Genomic DNA, 21,273 nt, shown 5'->3' with positions numbered 1-21,273 from the left:
TTCTGTATATGACTGTAGGTCTATATCTAGCTACCCCCTGTATATGACTGTAGGTCTATATCTAGCTACCCCCTGTATATGACTGTAGGTCTATATCTAGTTACTGTTCTGTATATGACTGTAGGTCTATATCTAGTTACTGTTCTGTATATGACTGTAGGTCTATATCTAGCTACTGTTCTGTATATGACTGTAGGTCTATATCTAGCTACCCCTGTATATGACTGTAGGTCTATATCTAGCTACCCCCTGTATATGACTGTAGGTCTATATCTAGTTACCCCCTGTATATGACTGTAGGTCTATATCTAGTTACCCCCTGTATATGACTGTAGGTCTATATCTAGCTACCCCCTGTATATGACTGTAGGTCTATATCTAGCTACCCCCTGTATCTGAATGTAGGTCCTTATCTAGCTACCCCCTGTATATGACTGTAGGTCTATATCTAGCTACCCCCTGTATATGACTGTAGGTCTATATCTAGCTACCCCCTGTATATGACTGTAGGTCTATATCTAGCTACCCCTGTATAAGACTGTAGGTCTATAACTAGTACCCCCCTGTATCTGACTGTAGGTCTATATCTAGTTACTGTTCTGTATATGACTGTAGGTCTATATCTAGTTACTGTTCTGTATATGACTGTAGGTCTATATCTAGCTACTGTTCTGTATATGACTGTAGGTCTATATCTAGCTACCCCCTGTATATGACTGTAGGTCTATATCTAGCTACCCCCTGTATATGACTGTAGGTCTATATCTAGTTACCCCCCTGTATATGACTGTAGGTCTATATCTAGCTACCCCCCTGTATATGACTGTAGGTCTATATCTAGCTACCCCCTGTATCTGACTGTAGGTCTATATCTAGCTACTGTTCTGTATATGACTGTAGGTCTATATCTAGCTACCCCCCTGTATCTGACTGTAGGTCTATATCTAGCTACTGTTCTGTATATGACTGTAGGTCTATATCTAGCTACCCCCTGTATATGACTGTAGGTCTATATCTAGCTACTGTTCTGAATCTGACTGTAGGTCTATATCTAGCTACCCCCTGTATATGACTGTAGGTCTATATCTAGCTACTGTTCTGTATAAGACTGTAGGTCTATATCTAGTACCCCCCTGTATCTGACTGTAGGTCTATATCTAGCTACTGTTCTGTATAAGACTGTAGGTCTATAACTAGTACCCCCCTGTAGGTCTATATCTAGCTACCCACTGTATATGACTGTAGGTCTATATTTAGCTACTGTTCTGTATAAGACTGTAGGTCTATATCTAGTACCCCCCTGTATCTGACTGTAGGTCTATATCTAGCTACTGTTCTGTATAAGACTGTAGGTCTATATCTAGTACCCCCCTGTATCTGACTGTAGGTCTATATCTAGTTACCCCCTGTATATGACTGTAGGTATATATCTAGCTACTGTTCTGTATAAGACTGTAGGTCTATATCTAGTTACTGTTCTGTATATGACTGTAGGTCTATATCTAGCTACTGTTCTGTATATGACTGTAGGTCTATATCTAGTTACTGTTCTGTATATGACTGTAGGTCTATATCTAGCTACTGTTCTGTATAAGACTGTAGGTCTATATCTAGTACCCCCCTGTATCTGACTGTAGGTCTATATCTAGTTACCCCCTGTATATGACTGTAGGTATATATCTAGCTACTGTTCTGTATAAGACTGTAGGTCTATATCTAGTTACTGTTCTGTATATGACTGTAGGTCTATATCTAGCTACTGTTCTGTATATGACTGTAGGTCTATATCTAGTTACTGTTCTGTATATGACTGTAGGTCTATATCTAGCTACCCCCCTGTATATGACTGTAGGTCTATATCTAGCTACCCCCCTGTATATGACTGTAGGTCTATATCTAGCTACCCCCTGTATATGACTGTAGGTCTATATCTAGCTACCCCTGTATATGACTGTAGGTCTATATCTAGTTACCCCCTGTATATGACTGTAGGTCTATATCTAGTTACCCCCTGTATATGACTGTAGGTCTATATCTAGCTACCCCCTGTATATGACTGTAGGTCTATATCTAGCTACCCCCTGTATCTGAATGTAGGTCCTTATCTAGCTACCCCCTGTATATGACTGTAGGTCTATATCTAGCTACCCCCCTGTATATGACTGTAGGTCTATATCTAGCTACCCCCTGTATATGACTGTAGGTCTATATCTAGCTACCCCCCTGTATATGACTGTAGGTCTATATCTAGCTACCCCCTGTATCTGAATGTAGGTCTATATCTAGCTACCCCCCTGTATATGACTGTAGGTCTATATCTAGCTACCCCCTGTATCTGAATGTAGGTCTATATCTAGCTACCCCCCTGTATATGACTGTAGGTCTATATCTAGCTACTGTTCTGTATATGACTGTAGGTCTATATCTAGCTACCCCCCTGTATCTGACTGTAGGTCTATATCTAGCTACTGTTCTGTATATGACTGTAGGTCTATATCTAGCTACCCCCTGTATATGACTGTAGGTCTATATCTAGCTACTGTTCTGAATCTGACTGTAGGTCTATATCTAGCTACCCCCTGTATATGACTGTAGGTCTATATCTAGCTACTGTTCTGTATAAGACTGTAGGTCTATATCTAGTACCCCCCTGTATCTGACTGTAGGTCTATATCTAGCTACTGTTCTGTATAAGACTGTAGGTCTATAACTAGTACCCCCCTGTATCTGACTGTAGGTCTATATCTAGCTACCCCCTGTATATGACTGTAGGTCTATATCTAGCTACTGTTCTGTATAAGACTGTAGGTCTATATCTAGTACCCCCCTGTATCTGACTGTAGGTCTATATCTAGCTACTGTTCTGTATAAGACTGTAGGTCTATATCTAGTACCCCCCTGTATCTGACTGTAGGTCTATATCTAGTTACCCCCTGTATATGACTGTAGGTATATATCTAGCTACTGTTCTGTATAAGACTGTAGGTCTATATCTAGTTACTGTTCTGTATATGACTGTAGGTCTATATCTAGCTACTGTTCTGTATATGACTGTAGGTCTATATCTAGTTACTGTTCTGTATATGACTGTAGGTCTATATCTAGCTACCCCCCTGTATATGACTGTAGGTCTATATCTAGCTACCCCCCTGTATATGACTGTAGGTCTATATCTAGTTACTGTTCTGTATATGACTGTAGGTCTATATCTAGTTACTGTTCTGTATATGACTGTAGGTCTATATCTAGCTACTGTTCTGTATATGACTGTAGGTCTATATCTAGCTACCCCTGTATATGACTGTAGGTCTATATCTAGCTACCCCCTGTATATGACTGTAGGTCTATATCTAGTTACCCCCCTGTATATGACTGTAGGTCTATATCTAGTTACCCCCCTGTATATGACTGTAGGTCTATATCTAGCTACTGTTCTGTATAAGACTGTAGGTCTATATCTAGTACCCCCCTGTATCTGACTGTAGGTCTATATCTAGCTACTGTTCTGTATAAGACTGTAGGTCTATAACTAGTACCCCCCTGTATCTGACTGTAGGTCTATATCTAGCTACCCACTGTATATGACTGTAGGTCTATATCTAGCTACTGTTCTGTATAAGACTGTAGGTCTATATCTAGTACCCCCCTGTATCTGACTGTAGGTCTATATCTAGCTACTGTTCTGTATAAGACTGTAGGTCTATATCTAGTACCCCCCTGTATCTGACTGTATTTCTATATCTAGTTACCCCCTGTATATGACTGTAGGTATATATCTAGCTACTGTTCTGTATAAGACTGTAGGTCTATATCTAGTTACTGTTCTGTATATGACTGTAGGTCTATATCTAGCTACTGTTCTGTATATGACTGTAGGTCTATATCTAGTTACTGTTCTGTATATGACTGTAGGTCTATATCTAGCTACTGTTCTGTATAAGACTGTAGGTCTATATCTAGTACCCCCCTGTATCTGACTGTAGGTCTATATCTAGTTACCCCCTGTATATGACTGTAGGTATATATCTAGCTACTGTTCTGTATAAGACTGTAGGTCTATATCTAGTTACTGTTCTGTATATGACTGTAGGTCTATATCTAGCTACTGTTCTGTATATGACTGTAGGTCTATATCTAGTTACTGTTCTGTATATGACTGTAGGTCTATATCTAGCTACCCCCCTGTATATGACTGTAGGTCTATATCTAGCTACCCCCCTGTATATGACTGTAGGTCTATATCTAGCTACCCCCTGTATATGACTGTAGGTCTATATCTAGCTACCCCCTGTATATGACTGTAGGTCTATATCTAGTTACCCCCCTGTATATGACTGTAGGTCTATATCTAGTTACCCCCCTGTATATGACTGTAGGTCTATATCTAGCTACCCCCTGTATATGACTGTAGGTCTATATCTAGCTACCCCCTGTATCTGAATGTAGGTCCTTATCTAGCTACCCCCTGTATATGACTGTAGGTCTATATCTAGCTACCCCCTGTATATGACTGTAGGTCTATATCTAGCTACCCCCTGTATATGACTGTAGGTCTATATCTAGCTACCCCCTGTATCTGAATGTAGGTCTATATCTAGCTACCCCCCTGTATATGACTGTAGGTCTATATCTAGCTACCCCCTGTATCTGAATGTAGGTCTATATCTAGCTACCCCCCTGTATATGACTGTAGGTCTATATCTAGCTACTGTTCTGTATATGACTGTAGGTCTATATCTAGCTACCCCCCTGTATCTGACTGTAGGTCTATATCTAGCTACTGTTCTGTATATGACTGTAGGTCTATATCTAGCTACCCCCTGTATATGACTGTAGGTCTATATCTAGCTACTGTTCTGAATCTGACTGTAGGTCTATATCTAGCTACCCCCTGTATATGACTGTAGGTCTATATCTAGCTACTGTTCTGTATAAGACTGTAGGTCTATATCTAGTACCCCCCTGTATCTGACTGTAGGTCTATATCTAGCTACTGTTCTGTATAAGACTGTAGGTCTATAACTAGTACCCCCCTGTATCTGACTGTAGGTCTATATCTTGCTACCCCCTGTATATGACTGTAGGTCTATATCTAGCTACTGTTCTGTATAAGACTGTAGGTCTATATCTAGTACCCCCCTGTATCTGACTGTAGGTCTATATCTAGCTACTGTTCTGTATAAGACTGTAGGTCTATATCTAGTACCCCCCTGTATCTGACTGTAGGTCTATATCTAGTTACCCCCTGTATATGACTGTAGGTATATATCTAGCTACTGTTCTGTATATGACTGTAGGTCTATATCTAGCTACTGTTCTGTATATGACTGTAGGTCTATATCTAGTTACTGTTCTGTATATGACTGTAGGTCTATATCTAGCTACCCCCCTGTATATGACTGTAGGTCTATATCTAGCTACCCCCCTGTATATGACTGTAGGTCTATATCTAGTTACTGTTCTGTATATGACTGTAGGTCTATATCTAGTTACTGTTCTGTATATGACTGTAGGTCTATATCTAGCTACTGTTCTGTATATGACTGTAGGTCTATATCTAGCTACCCCCTGTATATGACTGTAGGTCTATATCTAGCTACCCCCTGTATATGACTGTAGGTCTATATCTAGTTACCCCCCTGTATATGACTGTAGGTCTATATCTAGTTACCCCCCTGTATATGACTGTAGGTCTATATCTAGCTACCCCCCTGTATATGACTGTAGGTCTATATCTAGCTACCCCCTGTATCTGAATGTAGGTCCTTATCTAGCTACCCCCCTGTATATGACTGTAGGTCTATATCTAGCTACCCCCCTGTATATGACTGTAGGTCTATATCTAGCTACCCCCTGTATATGACTGTAGGTCTATATCTAGCTACCCCCTGTATATGACTGTAGGTCTATATCTAGCTACCCCCTGTATCTGAATGTAGGTCTATATCTAGCTACCCCCTGTATATGACTGTAGGTCTATATCTAGCTACCCCCCTGTATATGACTGTAGGTCTATATCTAGCTACCCCCTGTATCTGACTGTAGGTCTATATCTAGCTACCCCCTGTATATGACTGTAGGTCTATATCTAGCTACCCCCTGTATATGACTGTAGGTCTATATCTAGCTACCCCTGTATCTGAATGTAGGTCTATATCTAGCTACCCCCTGTATATGACTGTAGGTCTATATCTAGCTACCCCCTGTATATGACTGTAGGTCTATATCTAGCTACCCCCCTGTATATGACTGTAGGTCTATATCTAGCTACCCCCTGTATATGACTGTAGGTCTATATCTAGCTACCCCCTGTATATGACTGTAGGTCTATATCTAGCTACCCCCTGTATCTGAATGTAGGTCTATATCTAGCTACCCCCCTGTATATGACTGTAGGTCTATATCTAGCTACCCCCCTGTATATGACTGTAGGTCTATATCTAGCTACCCCCATGTATCTGACTGTAGGTCTATATCTAGCTACTGTTCTGTATCTGACTGTAGGTCTATATCTAGCTACCCCGTGTATATGACTGTAGGTCTATATCTAGCTACCCCCTGTATCTGACTGTAGGTCTATGCTCTGTCTGGAAGGAGGCTGTAGGTCTATATCTAGCTACCCCCTGTATATGACTGTAGGTCTATGCTCTGTCTGGAAGGAGGCTGTAGGTCTATATCTAGCTACCCCCTGTATCTGACTGTAGGTCTATGCTCTGTCTGGAAGGAGGCTGTAGGTCTATATCTAGCTACCCCGTGTATATGACTGTAGGTCTATATCTAGCTACCCCCTGTATATGACTGTAGGTGTATATCTAGCTACCCCCTGTATATGACTGTAGGTCTATGCTCTGTCTGGAAGGAGGCTGTAGGTCTATATCTAGCTACCCCCTGTATATGACTGTAGGTCTATATCTAGCTACCCCCTGTATATGACTGTAGGTCTATGCTCTGTCTGGAAGGAGGCTGTAGGTCTATATCTAGCTACCCCCTGTATATGACTGTAGGTCTATATCTAGTTACTGTTCTGTATATGACTGTAGGTCTATATCTAGCTACCCCCTGTATATGACTGTAGGTCTATGCTCTGTCTAGAAGGAGGCTGTAGGTCTATATCTAGCCACCCCCCTGTATATGACTGTAGGTCTATGCTCTGTCTGGAAGGAGGCTGTAGGTCTATATCTAGCTACCCCCCTGTATATGACTGTAGGTCTATATCTAGCTACCCCCCTGTATATGACTGTAGGTCTATATCTAGCTACCCCCTGTATATGACTGTAGGTCTATGCTCTGTCTGGAAGGAGGCTGTAGGTGTATATCTAGCTACCCCCTGTATATGACTGTAGGTCTATGCTCTGTCTGGAAGGAGGCTGTAGGTCTATATCTAGCTACCCCCTGTATATGACTGTAGGTCTATGCTCTGTCTGGAAGGAGGCTGTAGGTCTATATCTAGCTACCCCCTGTATATGACTGTAGGTCTATGCTCTGTCTGGAAGGAGGCTGTAGGTCTATATCTAGCTACCCCCTGTATATGACTGTAGGTCTATGCTCTGTCTGGAAGGAGGCTGTAGGTCTATATCTAGCTACCCCCTGTATATGACTGTAGGTCTATGCTCTGTCTGGAAGGAGGCTGTAGGTCTATATCTAGCTACCCCATGTATATGACTGTAGGTCTATGCTCTGTCTGGAAGGAGGCTGTAGGTCTATATCTAGCTACCCCCTGTATATGACTGTAGGTCTATGCTCTGTCTGGAAGGAGGCTGTAGGTCTATGCTCTGTCTGGAAGTAGGCTGTAGGTCTATACTCTGTCTGGAAGGAGGCTGTAGGTCTATGCTCTGTCTGGAAGGAGGCTGTAGGTCTATGCTCTGTCTGGAAGGAGGCTGTAGGTCTATGCTCTGTCTGGAAGGAGGCTGTAGGTCTATGCTCTGTCTGGAAGGAGGCTGTAGGTCTATGCTCTGTCTGGAAGGAGGCTGTAGGTCTATGCTCTGTCTGGAAGGAGGCTGTAGGTCTATATCTAGCTACCCCCTGTATATGACTGTAGGTCTATGCTCTGTCTGGAAGGAGGCTGTAGGTCTATGCTCTGTCTGGAAGGAGGCTGTAGGTCTATGCTCTGTCTGGAAGGAGGCTGTAGGTCTATGCTCTGTCTGGAAGGAGGCTGTAGGTCTATGCTCTGTCTGGAAGGAGACTGTAGGTCTATGCTCTGTCTGGAAGGAGGCTGTAGGTCTATGCTCTGTCTGGAAGGAGGCTGTAGGTCTATGCTCTGTCTGGAAGGAGGCTGTAGGTCTATATCTAGCTACCCCCTGTATATGACTGTAGGTCTATGCTCTGTCTGGAAGGAGGCTGTAGGTCTATGCTCTGTCTGGAAGGAGGATGTAGGTCTATGCTCTGTCTGGAAGGAGGCTGTAGGTCTATGCTCTGTCTGGAAGGAGGCTGTAGGTCTATGCTCTGTCTGGAAGGAGGCTGTAGGTCTATGCTCTGTCTGGAAGGAGGCTGTAGGTCTATATCTAGCTACCCCCTGTATATGACTGTAGGTCTATGCTCTGTCTGGAAGGAGGCTGTAGGTCTATGCTCTGTCTGGAAGGAGGCTGTAGGTCTATGCTCTGTCTGGAAGGAGGCTGTAGGTCTATGCTCTGTCTGGAAGGAGGCTGTAGGTCTATGCTCTGTCTGGAAGGAGACTGTAGGTCTATGCTCTGTCTGGAAGGAGGCTGTAGGTCTATGCTCTGTCTGGAAGGAGGCTGTAGGTCTATGCTCTGTCTGGAAGGAGGCTGTAGGTCTATGCTCTGTCTGGAAGGAGGCTGTAGGTCTATGCTCTGTCTGGAAGGAGGCTGTAGGTCTATGCTCTGTCTGGAAGGAGGCTGTAGGTCTATGCTCTGTCTGGAAGGAGGCTGTAGGTCTATGCTCTGTCTGGAAGGAGGCTGTAGGTCTATGCTCTGTCTGGAAGGAGGCTGTAGGTCTATGCTCTGTCTGGAAGGAGGCTGTAGGTCTATGCTCTGTCTGGAAGGAGGCTGTAGGTCTATGCTCTGTCTGGAAGGAGGCTGTAGGTCTATGCTCTGTCTGGAAGGAGGCTGTAGGTCTATGCTCTGTCTGGAAGGAGGCTGTAGGTCTATGCTCTGTCTGGAAGGAGGCTGTAGGTCTATGCTCTGTCTGGAAGGAGGCTGTAGGTCTATGCTCTGTCTGGAAGGAGGCTGTAGGTCTATGCTCTGTCTGGAAGGAGGCTGTAGGTCTATGCTCTGTCTGGAAGGAGGCTGTAGGTCTATGCTCTGTCTGGAAGGAGGCTGTAGGTCTATGCTCTGTCTGGAAGGAGGCTGTAGGTCTATGCTCTGTCTGGAAGGAGGCTGTAGGTGTATGCTCTGTCTGGAAGGAGGCTGTAGGTCTATATCTAGCTACCCCCTGTATATAACTGTAGGTTTATGCTCTGTCTGGAAGGAGGCTGTAGGTCTATGCTCTGTCTGGAAGGAGGCTGTAGGTCTATGCTCTGTCTGGAAGGAGGCTGTAGGTCTATGCTCTGTCTGGAAGGAGGCTGTAGGTCTATGCTCTGTCTGGAAGGAGGCTGTAGGTCTATGCTCTGTCTGGAAGGAGGCTGTAGGTCTATGCTCTGTCTGGAAGGAGGCTGTAGGTCTATGCTCTGTCTGGAAGGAGGCTGTAGGTCTATGCTCTGTCTGGAAGGAGGCTGTAGGTCTATGCTCTGTCTGGAAGGAGGCTGTAGGTCTATGCTCTGTCTGGAAGGAGGCTGTAGGTCTATGCTCTGTCTGGAAGGAGGCTGTAGGTCTATGCTCTGTCTGGAAGGAGGCTGTAGGTCTATGCTTTGTCTGGAAGGAGGCTGTAGGTCTATGCTCTGTCTGGAAGGAGGCTGTAGGTCTATGCTCTGTCTGGAAGGAGGCTGTAGGTCTATGCTCTGTCTGGAAGGAGGCTGTAGTGCTGCTTTTGATACCATCGATCACCACATTCTTTTGGAGAGATTGGAAACCCAAATTGGTCTACACGGACATGTTCTGGCCTGGTTTAGGTCTTATCTGTCGGAAAGATATCAGTTTGTCTCTGTGAATGGTTTGTCCTCTGACAAATCAACTGTACATTTCGGTGTTCCTCAAGGTTCTGTTTTAGGACCACTATTGTTTTCACTATATATTTTACCTCTTGGGGATGTTATTCGAAAACATAATGTAAACTTTCACTGCTATGCGGATGACACACAGCTGTACATTTCAATGAAACATGGTGAAGCACCAAAATTGCCCTCGCTAGAAGCATGTGTTTCAGACATAAGGAAGTGGATGGCTGCAAACTTTCTACTATTAAACTCAGACAAAACAGAGATGCTTGTTCTAGGTCCCAAGAAACAAAGAGATCTTCTGTTGAATCTGACAATTAATCTTAATGGTTGTACAGTCGTCTCAAATAAAACTGTGAAGGACCTCGGCGTTACTCTGGACCCTGATCTCTCTTTTGAAGAACATATCAAGACCATTTCGAGGACAGCTTTTTCCATCTACGTAACATTGCAAAAATCAGAAACTTTCTGTCCAAAAATGATGCAGAAAAATTAATCCATGCTTTTGTCACTTCTAGGTTAGACTACTGCAATGCTCTATTTTCCGGCTACCCGGATAAAGCACTAAATAAACTTCAGTTAGTGCTAAATACGGCTGCTAGAATCCTGACTAGAACCAAAACATTTGATCATATTACTCCAGTGCTAGCCTCTCTACACTGGCTTCCTGTCAAAGCAAGGGCTGATTTCAAGGTTTTACTGCTAACCTACAAAGCATTACATGGGCTTGCTCCTACCTACCTCTCTGATTTGGTCCTGCCGTACATACCTATACGTACGCTACGGTCACAAGACGAGGCCTCCTAATTGTCCCTAGAATTTCTAAGCAAACAGCTGGAGGCAGGGCTTTCTCTCTATAGAGCTCCATTTTTATGGAACGGTCTGCCTACCCATGTCAGAGACGCAAACTCGGTCTCAACCTTTAAGTCTTTACTGAAGACTCATCTCTTCAGTGGGTCATATGATTGAGTGTAGTCTGGCCCAGGAGTGGGAAGGTGAACGGAAAGGCTCTGGAGCAACGAACCGCCCTTGCTGTCTCTGCCTGGCCGGTTCCCCTTTTTCCACTGGGATTCTCTGCCTCTAACCCTGTTACGGGGGCTGAGTCACTGGCTTGCTGGGGCTCTCTCGTGCCGTCCCTGGGGGGATGCGTCACCTGGGTGGGTTGATTCACTGTTGTGGTCGGCCTGTCTGGGTTCCCCCCCACCCCTTGGGTTGTACCGTGTCGGAGATCTTTGTGGGCTATACTCGGCCTTGTCTCAGGATGGTAAGTTGGTGGTTGAAGATTTCCCTCTAGTGGTGTGGGGGCTGTGCTTTGGCAAAGTGGGTGGGGTTATATCCTTCCTGTTTGGCCCTGTCCGGGGTGTCCTCGGATGGGGCCACAGTGTCTCCTGACCCTCCTGTCTCAGCCTCCAGTATTTATGCTGCAGTAGTTTATGTGTCGGGGGGGGCTAGGGTCAGTTTGTTTATCTGGAGTACTTCTCCTGTCCTATTCGGTGTCCTGTGTAAATCTAAGTGTGCGTTCTCTAATTCTCTCCTTCTCTCTTTCTTTCTCTCTCTCGGAGGACCTGAGCCCTAGAACCATGCCCCAGGACTACCTGACATGATGACTCCTTGCTGTCCCCAGTCCACCTGGCCATGCTGCTGCTCCAGTTTCAACTGGCCTGGGCCCTAGGACCATGTCCCAGGACTACCTGACATGAGGACTCCTTGCTGTCCCCAGTCCACCTGGCCATGCTCCTGCTCCAGTTTCAACTGTTCTGCCTTACTATTATTCAACCATGCTGGTCATTTATGAACATTTGAACATCTTGGCCACGTTCTGTTATAATCTCCACCTGGCACAGCCAGAAGAGGACTGGCCACCCCACATATGCTCTCTCTAATTCTCTCTTTCTTTCTCTCTCTCGGAGGACCTGAGCCCTAGGACCGTGCCCCAGGACTACCTGACATGATGGCTCCTTGCTGTCCCCAGTCCATCTGACTGTGCTGCTGCTCCAGTTTCAACTGTTCTGCCTTATTATTATTTGACCATGCTGGTCATTTATGAACATTTGAACATCTTGGTCATGTTCTGTTATAATCTCTACCCGGCACAGCCAGAAGAGGACTGGCCACCCCACATAGCCCGGTTCCTCTCTAGGTTTCTTCCTAGGTTTTGGCATTTCTAGGGAGTTTTTCCTAGCCACCGTGCTTTTACACCTGCATTGTTTGCTGTTTGGGGTTTTAGGCTGGGTTTCTGTACAGCACTTTGAGATATCATTTGCTGATGTATTTGGAAGGGGCTATATAAATAAATTTGCTCTTTGGAAGGATTTGGTTTGATGCTCTGTCTGGAAGGAGGCTGTAGGTCTATGCTCTGTCTGGAAGGAGGCTGTAGGTCTATGCTCTGTCTGGAAGGAGGCTGTAGGTCTATGCTCTGTCTGGAAGGAGGCTGTAGGTCTATGCTCTGTCTGGAAGGAGGCTGTAGGTCTATGCTCTGTCTGGAAGGAGGCTGTAGGTCTATGCTCTGTCTGGAAGGAGGCTGTAGGTCTATGCTCTGTCTGGAAGGAGGCTGTAGGTCTATGCTCTGTCTGGAAGGAGGCTGTAGGTCTATGCTCTGTCTGGAAGGAGGCTGTAGGTCTATGCTCTGTCTGGAAGGAGGCTGTAGGTCTATGCTCTGTCTGGAAGGAGGCTGTAGGTCTATGCTCTGTCTGGAAGGAGGCTGTAGGTCTATGCTCTGTCTGGAAGGAGGCTGTAGGTCTATGCTCTGTCTGGAAGGAGGCTGTAGGTCTATGCTCTGTCTGGAAGGAGGCTGTAGGTCTATGCTCTGTCTGGAAGGAGGCTGTAGGTCTATGCTCTGTCTGGAAGGAGGCTGTAGGTCTATGCTCTGTCTGGAAGGAGGCTGTAGGTCTATGCTCTGTCTGGAAGGAGGCTGTAGGTCTATGCTCTGTCTGGAAGGAGGCTGTAGGTCTATGCTCTGTCTGGAAGGAGGCTGTAGGTCTATGCTCTGTCTGGAAGGAGGCTGTAGGTCTATGCTCTGTCTGGAAGGAGGCTGTAGGTCTATGCTCTGTCTGGAAGGAGGCTGTAGGTCTATGCTCTGTCTGGAAGGAGGCTGTAGGTCTATGCTCTGTCTGGAAGGAGGCTGTAGGTCTATGCTCTGTCTGGAGGCTGTAGGAGGTCTGGAAGGAGGCTGTAGGTCTATGCTCTGTCTGGAAGGAGGCTGTAGGTCTATGCTCTGTCTGGAAGGAGGCTGTAGGTCTATGCTCTGTCTGGAAGGAGGCTGTAGGTCTATGCTCTGTCTGGAAGGAGGCTGTAGGTCTATGCTCTGTCTGGAAGGAGGCTGTAGGTCTATGCTCTGTCTGGAAGGAGGCTGTAGGTCTATGCTCTGTCTGGAAGGAGGCTGTAGGTCTATGCTCTGTCTGGAAGGAGGCTGTAGGTCTATGCTCTGTCTGGAAGGAGGAGGTCTATGCTGTCTGGAAGGAGGCTGTAGGTCTATGCTCTGTCTGGAAGGAGGCTGTAGGTCTATGCTCTGTCTGGAAGGAGGCTGTAGGTCTATGCTCTGTCTGGAAGGAGGCTGTAGGTCTATGCTCTGTCTGGAAGGAGGCTGTAGGTCTATGCTCTGTCTGGAAGGAGGCTGTAGTCTCTGTCTATGCTCTGTCTGGAAGGAGGCTGTAGGTCTATGCTCTGTCTGGAAGGAGGCTGTAGGTCTATGCTCTGTCTGGAAGGAGGCTGTAGGTCTATGCTCTGTCTGGAAGGAGGCTGTAGGTCTATGCTCTGTCTGGAAGGAGGCTGTAGGTCTATGTCTCTGTCTGGAAGCTCTGTCTGGAAGGAGGCTGTAGGTCTGTAGGTATGCTCTGTCTGGAAGGAGGCTGTAGGTCTATGCTCTGTCTGGAAGGAGGCTGTAGGTCTATGCTCTGTCTGGAAGGAGGCTGTAGGTCTATGCTCTGTCTGGAAGGAGGCTGTAGGTCTATGCTCTGTCTGGAAGGAGGCTGTAGGTCTATGCTCTGTCTGGAAGGAGGCTGTAGGTCTATGCTCTGTCTGGAAGGAGGCTGTAGGTCTATATCTAGCTACCCCCTGGAAGGGAGGCTGTAGGTCTATGCTCTGTCTGGAAGGAGGCTGTAGGTCTATGCTCTGTCTGGAAGGAGGCTGTAGGTCTATGCTCTGTCTGGAAGGAGGCTGTAGGTCTATGCTCTGTCTGGAAGGAGGCTGTAGGTCTATGCTCTGTCTGGAAGGAGGCTGTAGGTCTATGCTCTGTCTGGAAGGAGGCTGTAGGTCTATGCTCTGTCTGGAAGGAGGTCTGTAGGTCTATGCTCTGTCTGGAAGGAGGCTGTAGGTCTATGCTCTGTCTGGAAGGAGGCTGTAGGTCTATGCTCTGTCTGGAAGGAGGCTGTCTAGGTCTATGCTCTGTCTGGAAGGAGGCTGTAGGTCTATGCTCTGTCTGGAAGGAGGCTGTAGGTCTATGCTCTGTCTGGAAGGAGGCTGTAGGTCTATGCTCTGTCTGGAAGGAGGCTGTAGGTCTATGCTCTGTCTGGAAGGAGGCTGTCTGAAGGGTCTATGGAAGGAGGCTGTAGGTCTATGCTCTGTCTGGAAGGAGGCTGTAGGTCTATGCTCTGTCTGGAAGGAGGCTGTAGGTCTATGCTCTGTCTGGAAGGAGGCTGTAGGTCTATGCTCTGTCTGGAAGGAGGCTGTGGTCTATGCTCTGTCTGGAAGGAGGCTGTAGGTCTATGCTCTGTCTAGGTCTATGCTCTGTCTGGAAGGAGGCTGTAGGTCTATGCTCTGTCTGGAAGGAGGCTGTAGGTCTATGCTCTGTCTGGAAGGAGGCTGTAGGGATGCTCTGTCTGGAAGGAGGCTGGCTGTAGGTCTATGCTCTGTCTGGAAGGAGGCTGTAGGTCTATGCTCTGTCTGGAAGGAGGCTGTAGGTCTATGCTCTGTCTGGAAGGAGGCTGTAGGTCTATGCTCTGTCTGGAAGGAGGCTGTAGGTCTATGCTCTGTCTGGAGGCTGTAGGTCTATCTCTGTCTGGAAGGAGGCTGTAGGTCTATGCTCTGTGGAAGGAGGCTGTAGGTCTATGCTCTGTCTGGAAGGAGGCTGTAGGTCTATGCTTTGTCTGGAAGGAGGCTGTAGGTCTATGCTCTGTCTGGAAGGAGGCTGTAGGTCTATGCTCTGTCTGGAAGGAGGCTGTAGGTCTATGCTCTAGGTCTATGCTCTGTCTGGAAGGAGGCTGTAGGTCTATGCTCTGTCTGGAAGGAGGCTGTAGGTCTATGCTCTGTCTGGAAGGAGGCTGTAGGTCTATGCTCTGTCTGGAAGGAGGCTGTAGGTCTATGCTCTGTCTGGAAGGAGGCTGTAGGTCTATGCTCTGTCTGGAAGGAGGCTGTAGGTCTATGCTCTGTCTGGAAGGAGGCTGTAGGTCTATGCTCTGTCTGGAAGGAGGCTGTAGGTCTATGCTCTGTCTGGAAGGAGGCTGTAGGTCTATGCTCTGTCTGGAAGGAGGCTGTCTATGCTCTGTCTATGCTCTGTCTGTCTGGAAGGAGGCTGTAGGTCTATGCTCTGTCTGGAAGGAGGCTGTAGGTCTATGCTCTGTCTGGAAGGAGGCTGTAGGTCTATGCTCTGTCTGGAAGGAGGCTGTAGGTCTATGCTCTGTCTGGAAGGAGGCTGTAGGTCTATGCTCTGTCTGGAGGCTGTAGGCTGTAGGTCTATGCTCTGGCTGTAGGTCTATGCTCTGTCTGGAAGGAGGCTGTAGGTCTATGCTCTGTCTGGAAGGAGACTGTAGGTCTATGCTCTGTCTGGAAGGAGGCTGTAGGTCTATGCTCTGTCTGGAAGGAGGCTGTAGGTCTATGCTCTGTCTGGAAGGAGGCTGTAGGTCTATGCTCTGTCTGGAAGGAGGCTGTAGGTCTATGCTCTGTCTGGAAGGAGGCTGTAGGTCTATGAAGGAGGCTGTAGGTCTCTGTCTGGAAGGAGGCTGTAGGTCTATGCTCTGTCTGGAAGGAGGCTGTAGGTCTATGCTCTGTCTGGAAGGAGGCTGTAGGTCTATGCTCTGTCTGGAAGGAGGCTGTAGGTCTATGCTCTGTCTGGAAGGAGGCTGTAGGTCTATGCTGTCTGTCTGGAAGGAGGCTGTAGGTCTATGCTCTGTCTGGAAGGAGGCTGTAGGTCTATGCTCTGTCTGGAAGGAGGCTGTAGGTCTATGCTCTGTCTGGAAGGAGGCTGTAGGTCTATGCTCTGTCTGGAAGGAGGCTGTAGGTCTATGCTCTGTCTGGAAGGAGGCTGTAGTTCCATGCTCTGTCTGGAAGGAGGCTGTAGGTCTATGCTCTGTCTGGAAGGAGGCTGTAGGTCTATGCTCTGTCTGGAAGGAGGCTGTAGGTCTATGCTCTGTCTGGAAGGAGGCTGTAGGTCTATGCTCTGTCTGGAAGGAGGCTGAAGGAGGTCTATGCTCTGTCTGGAAGGAGGCTGTAGGTCTATGCTCTGTCTGGAAGGATGCTGTCTGGAAGGAGGCTGTAGGTCTATGCTCTGTCTGGAAGGAGGCTGTAGGTCTATGCTCTGTCTGGAAGGAGGCTGTAGGTCTATGCTCTGTCTGGAAGGAGGCTGTAGGTCTATGCTCTGTCTGGAAGGAGGCTGTAGGTCTATGCTCTGTCTGGAAGGAGGCTGTAGGTCTATGCTCTGTCTCTGTAGGTATGCTCTGTCTGGAAGGAGGCTGTAGGTCTATGCTCTGTCTGGAAGGAGGCTGTAGGTCTATTCTCTGTCTGGAAGGAGGCTGTAGGTCTATGCTCTGTCTGGAAGGAGGCTGTAGGTCTATGCTCTGTCTGGAAGGAGGCTGTAGGTCTATGCTCTGTCTGGAAGGAGGCTGTAGGTCTATGCTCTGTCTGGAAGGAGCTTTAGGTCTATGCTCTGTCTGTAGGTCTATGCTCTGTCTGGAAGGAGGCTGTAGGTCTATGCTCTGTCTGGAAGGAGGCTGTAGGTCTATGCTCTGTCTGGAAGGAGGCTGTAGGTCTATGCTCTGTCTGGAAGGAGGCTGTAGGTCTATGCTCTGTCTGGAAGGAGGCTGTAGGTCTATGCTCTGTCTGGAAGGAGGCTGTAGGTCCACTACCACAACTTACCTCCACGTGACTGTCTCTCCAGCAGTGGTCATGTTCCTGGAAGGAGGCGTCATGTCTCCAGGAGACGTTGTAGTGCTCCCTATGCGTCTGAGCAGTTGGCTGTAGGTCGCTCTGTCTTGCCCTGTTGCATCGGCCAAGGGTCTGTTGGTCTCCGTCGTTTCTTTGCAACCTGATTGGCTTCTGCATCTGTCATCTGCAGCAGGTCCCCGCCCTCTCCCCTGGTAAATCCAACCAACGGGGGGGGGGCTCTGAGTCAGTTATCCGTACGCTTGTGACGCAGTGACGGGATGGGGAGGGGGTTCAGTGAAATTAAATTAAATGTCGTCGGCCTGGAACGCCAGGTGACTTGATATAATGACGCTGTTGATTTAAGTGGCCGGTAAGCTGTGGCCTCGGAGTCAGGGGATTGTTTTTACCGATGACAATATGGGTTTCTATTGATTTTGATATCAATACATTTCTGCCTGCAGTATTCGGTCTCTGTCTGTCTGTCTCTGTCTGTCTCTGCCTGTCTACACTACACCACATATAACCATTCATCCCAGGACATGGACATAGCTGCCAAAATCATCTTGGTTCTTATTCAATCATATTTCTACGTAACTCGAGTCGGGCGCTGTGTAGCAGCATTCATTGGGGGTAAAATGAAAACACCTTCAATCAGGTCGTAAGTCAAATCCTTCCGTTCCTCTGTTCTGTTTGACTTCAGACAATAACATATTTCCCCTGTCAGAACAGTCAGAACAGTCTGGAAGGGTTGCTATAGAAACTAACACCACGTCTGCAGTTGTCGAACTCTCCACGCGGCGGCGCTCTGGGTCCATCTGACCGCGTGTCTGAACACTAACAAGGTGCGCTTCTCATCCCCCACCCCTCTCCCCCCGTCAAGTTGTTAAACGCATTCATTCATGCATCTGTAATATCTCAAGAAGAAGAATCATCTGAGAGACTTGATATTATTGGATGTATTTCTTGTCTTCTAGTGCACTATTCGCTCATAGAACCTACCTACTTATATAGTTTTGGTGAGATTGTATAATTTAAAAATAATTTTAAAAAAAATTAAAAAACGAAATGTTGTAAACAATGTCAATAGCATCATATTTGATTCATTCGATTCAGATTCGATGCTGTTCGTTATTGATCCGTACATATAAATCATTTGAATAGTGCCTGTGGTCGTTTTAGAGGGCAATTGGGCTGTGCGTAATGTCTAGTATCCTCAATGGCAAGGTGTGAATGGATGTGCCCGCTCCCAGACGAACACACACCATTCAGACTACTGTGGTTCCGCTATCAAAGACAACGGCATCTCTGCATGGATGGATAGACCTCTGTTATGCCCATTCCTCATCACAGTTGACAGAGAGGATAGAGGGTCTGCTGCCAGGCAGCGCTGCCCAGTAAAACGCTCTCAATAACGGTCTAATGGTGTACATAAATAGGGGGGTTTGTGGGTAGAGTCACTGGGTGACCTTGGGGGGTTTTAAGTCATTACAATGCCCTGTAGGTATAAGATTCATTCAAGTAATTTTAGACAAACTGGTCCTATTATATTATATATCAACACCAAACAGGCAGATAAATATGTAAACTTTTAGAAAACGGGAAAAAAAAAAACACGAAATTAGGCTGAATAAATGAGACATTAATTAGAGAGTAAAGCGCTGCAATAGAGAGGGGGGGGGGATCATGGTTGTTGTTTATTTGTTTATGAGGCTAAATATAGCCTCATAATGATGTTTACAACCAACAAGCGAAGAAGAGCTGTGCGCATAACGGAAGACTGTTTTCACGAGTCACGTTTTGATTCATCCACCGTTTATGATAATCTATTTAAAAAAATAATTCCTTCAGCATTAAGAGACGCCGGAAATAAGAGAGAGCCAAACCTTACTCTAGCCAGAGCGCAGAATTGGAGATGTTGTTCTGCTACTCACAGAAAGAAACGCGGTTTCTCTGAATATCTTCAAGGATATGTCTGCTTTTTCCCGTTGCTGGGTATTTTCTGTTTGCTCTTTTATCACACATTAGTGAGTTTCCCCGTATACGCTTTGTGTGGGCTGCAGTGCGCTTTGTGTGGGCTGCAATTGGTATATTTGATAGAATCAGCGTCCTCCGTGGCTATTAAGTCCGATTTGGAAAGCGATGATGGTTGGCTGTCACTGTTCTTTAATTCACCGAAAGACGGTTGCTGCTGCTGGCCACACGTCACGTGGGTGTATTGAAACTGCTCCTCGTGCTCGGTCTCCCGGTGATAGAAGTAGTTGAAGTTGGACACGATGACCGGGACCGGTAACGCGATGGTGAGCACACCGGCTATGGCGCACAGAGAGCCCACGATCTTTCCGCCGATGGTCACCGGGCACATGTCCCCGTAGCCAACGGTAGTCATGGAGACCACAGCCCACCAGAACGCGTCGGGGATCGAGCTGAAACCGGAGTCTGGATCGTCGGTTTCGGCGAAATAGACAGCGCTGGAGAAGAGGATGACTCCGATGAAGAGGAAGAAAATGAGCAGCCCCAACTCTCTCATACTGGCTTTGAGGGTTTGTCCTAATATCTGAAGCCCCTTGGAGTGTCTGGACAGCTTGAAGATCCTGAACACCCTGACCAGCCGGATGACCCTGAGGATGGCCAGAGACATGGCCTGCTGTCCGTTTCCCTGGTGCTCCGCCAGCTCCAAGCCCAGGGTGATGAAATAGGGCATGATGGCCACGATGTCGATGGTGTTCATCATGTTTTTGAAAAAGCAGGCTTGGAGGGGCAGGTGAGGAACCTGACGAACAACTCGAAGGAGAACCAGATGATACACAAGGTCTCCACTATGAAGAAAGGATCTGTGAATGGATTGGGCCTTTTAGAGCTGTTAGTTCCATTCACCGCCAGCTCAGTGTCCCAATGTTTCTCCTTCTCATCCCTAAACTCAGGCAGCGTCTCCAAACAGAAGATGACAATAGAAATTAAAATCACCAGAACAGAGACAATAGCAATCCCTCTGGCGGGTCCAGAACTCTCCGGTATTCGAACAGAAGCCAGACCTGTCGTTGAAACTCATTTTCTGGCAACGGTCTCTCCTCTTCTTTTATAAATCCCTCGTCCTCCTTAAAATTCTCGATCACATCTTCTCCCAATTGGTAAAATTTGATCTCCTCCATAAATATGTCCAGGGGCACGTTGACGGGTCTCCGGAGGCGGCCGCCAGACTGGTAAAAGTAGAGGATGGCGTCGAAGCTGGGTCGGTTCCTGTCGAAGAAGTACTCGTTCCTCAGAGGGTCGAAGAAGCGCATTCTCTTCCTCGGATCCCCCAGTAAAGTGGTGGGGAACTGAGCAAGCGTTTTCAGCTGGGTTTCGAAGAGCAGCCCGGAGATGTTAATGACCACGCGCTCACAGCACTCCTGGTCCGTCCGCTGATCCACCGGGTCGAACACATCTTGGGACAGGGCTGTTAGTGCCACAGTCTCATCGTGGTTCTCCCTGGGCACTACTGTCATGTTTCTCCCCCAAAGGGCAACAGCTTCTGTCTCCACAGACCCCGCTAGTGTCCGTGTCGTAATCCCCTCCCTTTACTTGTGCGTTTTTTTAGTCCTTCCGCGCTATTTTGTGACCAACAAGACCAAGCAGTCACTTGTGGAATGATGAGAAGGGCACCGCTCTCTCTGTCTCTCTCTTTCTCTCTCTCTCGCTCTCGCTCTCTCTGTCTCCTCTCTGTGTCTCCTCTCTCTCGGTGTCTCCTCTCTGTGTCTCCTCTCTGTGTCTCCTCTCGGTGTCTCCTCTCTGTGTCTCCTCTCGGTGTCTCCTCTCTGTGCCTCCTCTCTGTGTCTCCTCTCTGTGTCTCCTCTCTCTCGGTGTCTCCTCTCTGTGTCTCCTCTCTGTCTCCTCTCTCTCGGTGTCTCCTCTCTGTGTCTCCTCTCTGTGTCTCCTCTCTGTGTCTCCTCTCTCTCGGTGTCTCCTCTCTGTGCCTCCTCTCTGTGTCTCCTCTCTGTGTCTCCTCTCTGTGTCTCCTCTCTCTCGGTGTCTCCTCTCTGTGCCTCCTCTCTGTGTCTCCTCTCTGTGTCTCCTCTCTCTCGGTGTCTCCTCTCTGTGTCTCCTCTCTCTTGGTGTCTCCTCTCTGTCTCCTCTCTGTGTCTCCTCTCTGTGTCTCCTCTGTCCGTGCC

General features: G+C 47.3%; 1 pseudogene; it reads right to left on the bottom strand.

Annotated features, from left to right (window-relative positions):
• Positions 1-18,802: 18,802 nt before the first annotated feature.
• On the bottom strand, positions 18,803-20,833 carry LOC123995751 (annotated as a pseudogene).
• Positions 20,834-21,273: the final 440 nt, after the last annotated feature.

The sequence above is a fragment of the Oncorhynchus gorbuscha genome, linkage group LG14, assembly GCF_021184085.1.
Source record: "Oncorhynchus gorbuscha isolate QuinsamMale2020 ecotype Even-year linkage group LG14, OgorEven_v1.0, whole genome shotgun sequence".
In the NCBI taxonomy this organism is placed as follows: Eukaryota; Metazoa; Chordata; class Actinopteri; order Salmoniformes; family Salmonidae; genus Oncorhynchus; species Oncorhynchus gorbuscha.
Note: the sequence above shows the minus strand (reverse complement) of the source record. Positions and strands in the feature narration are given on the sequence as shown.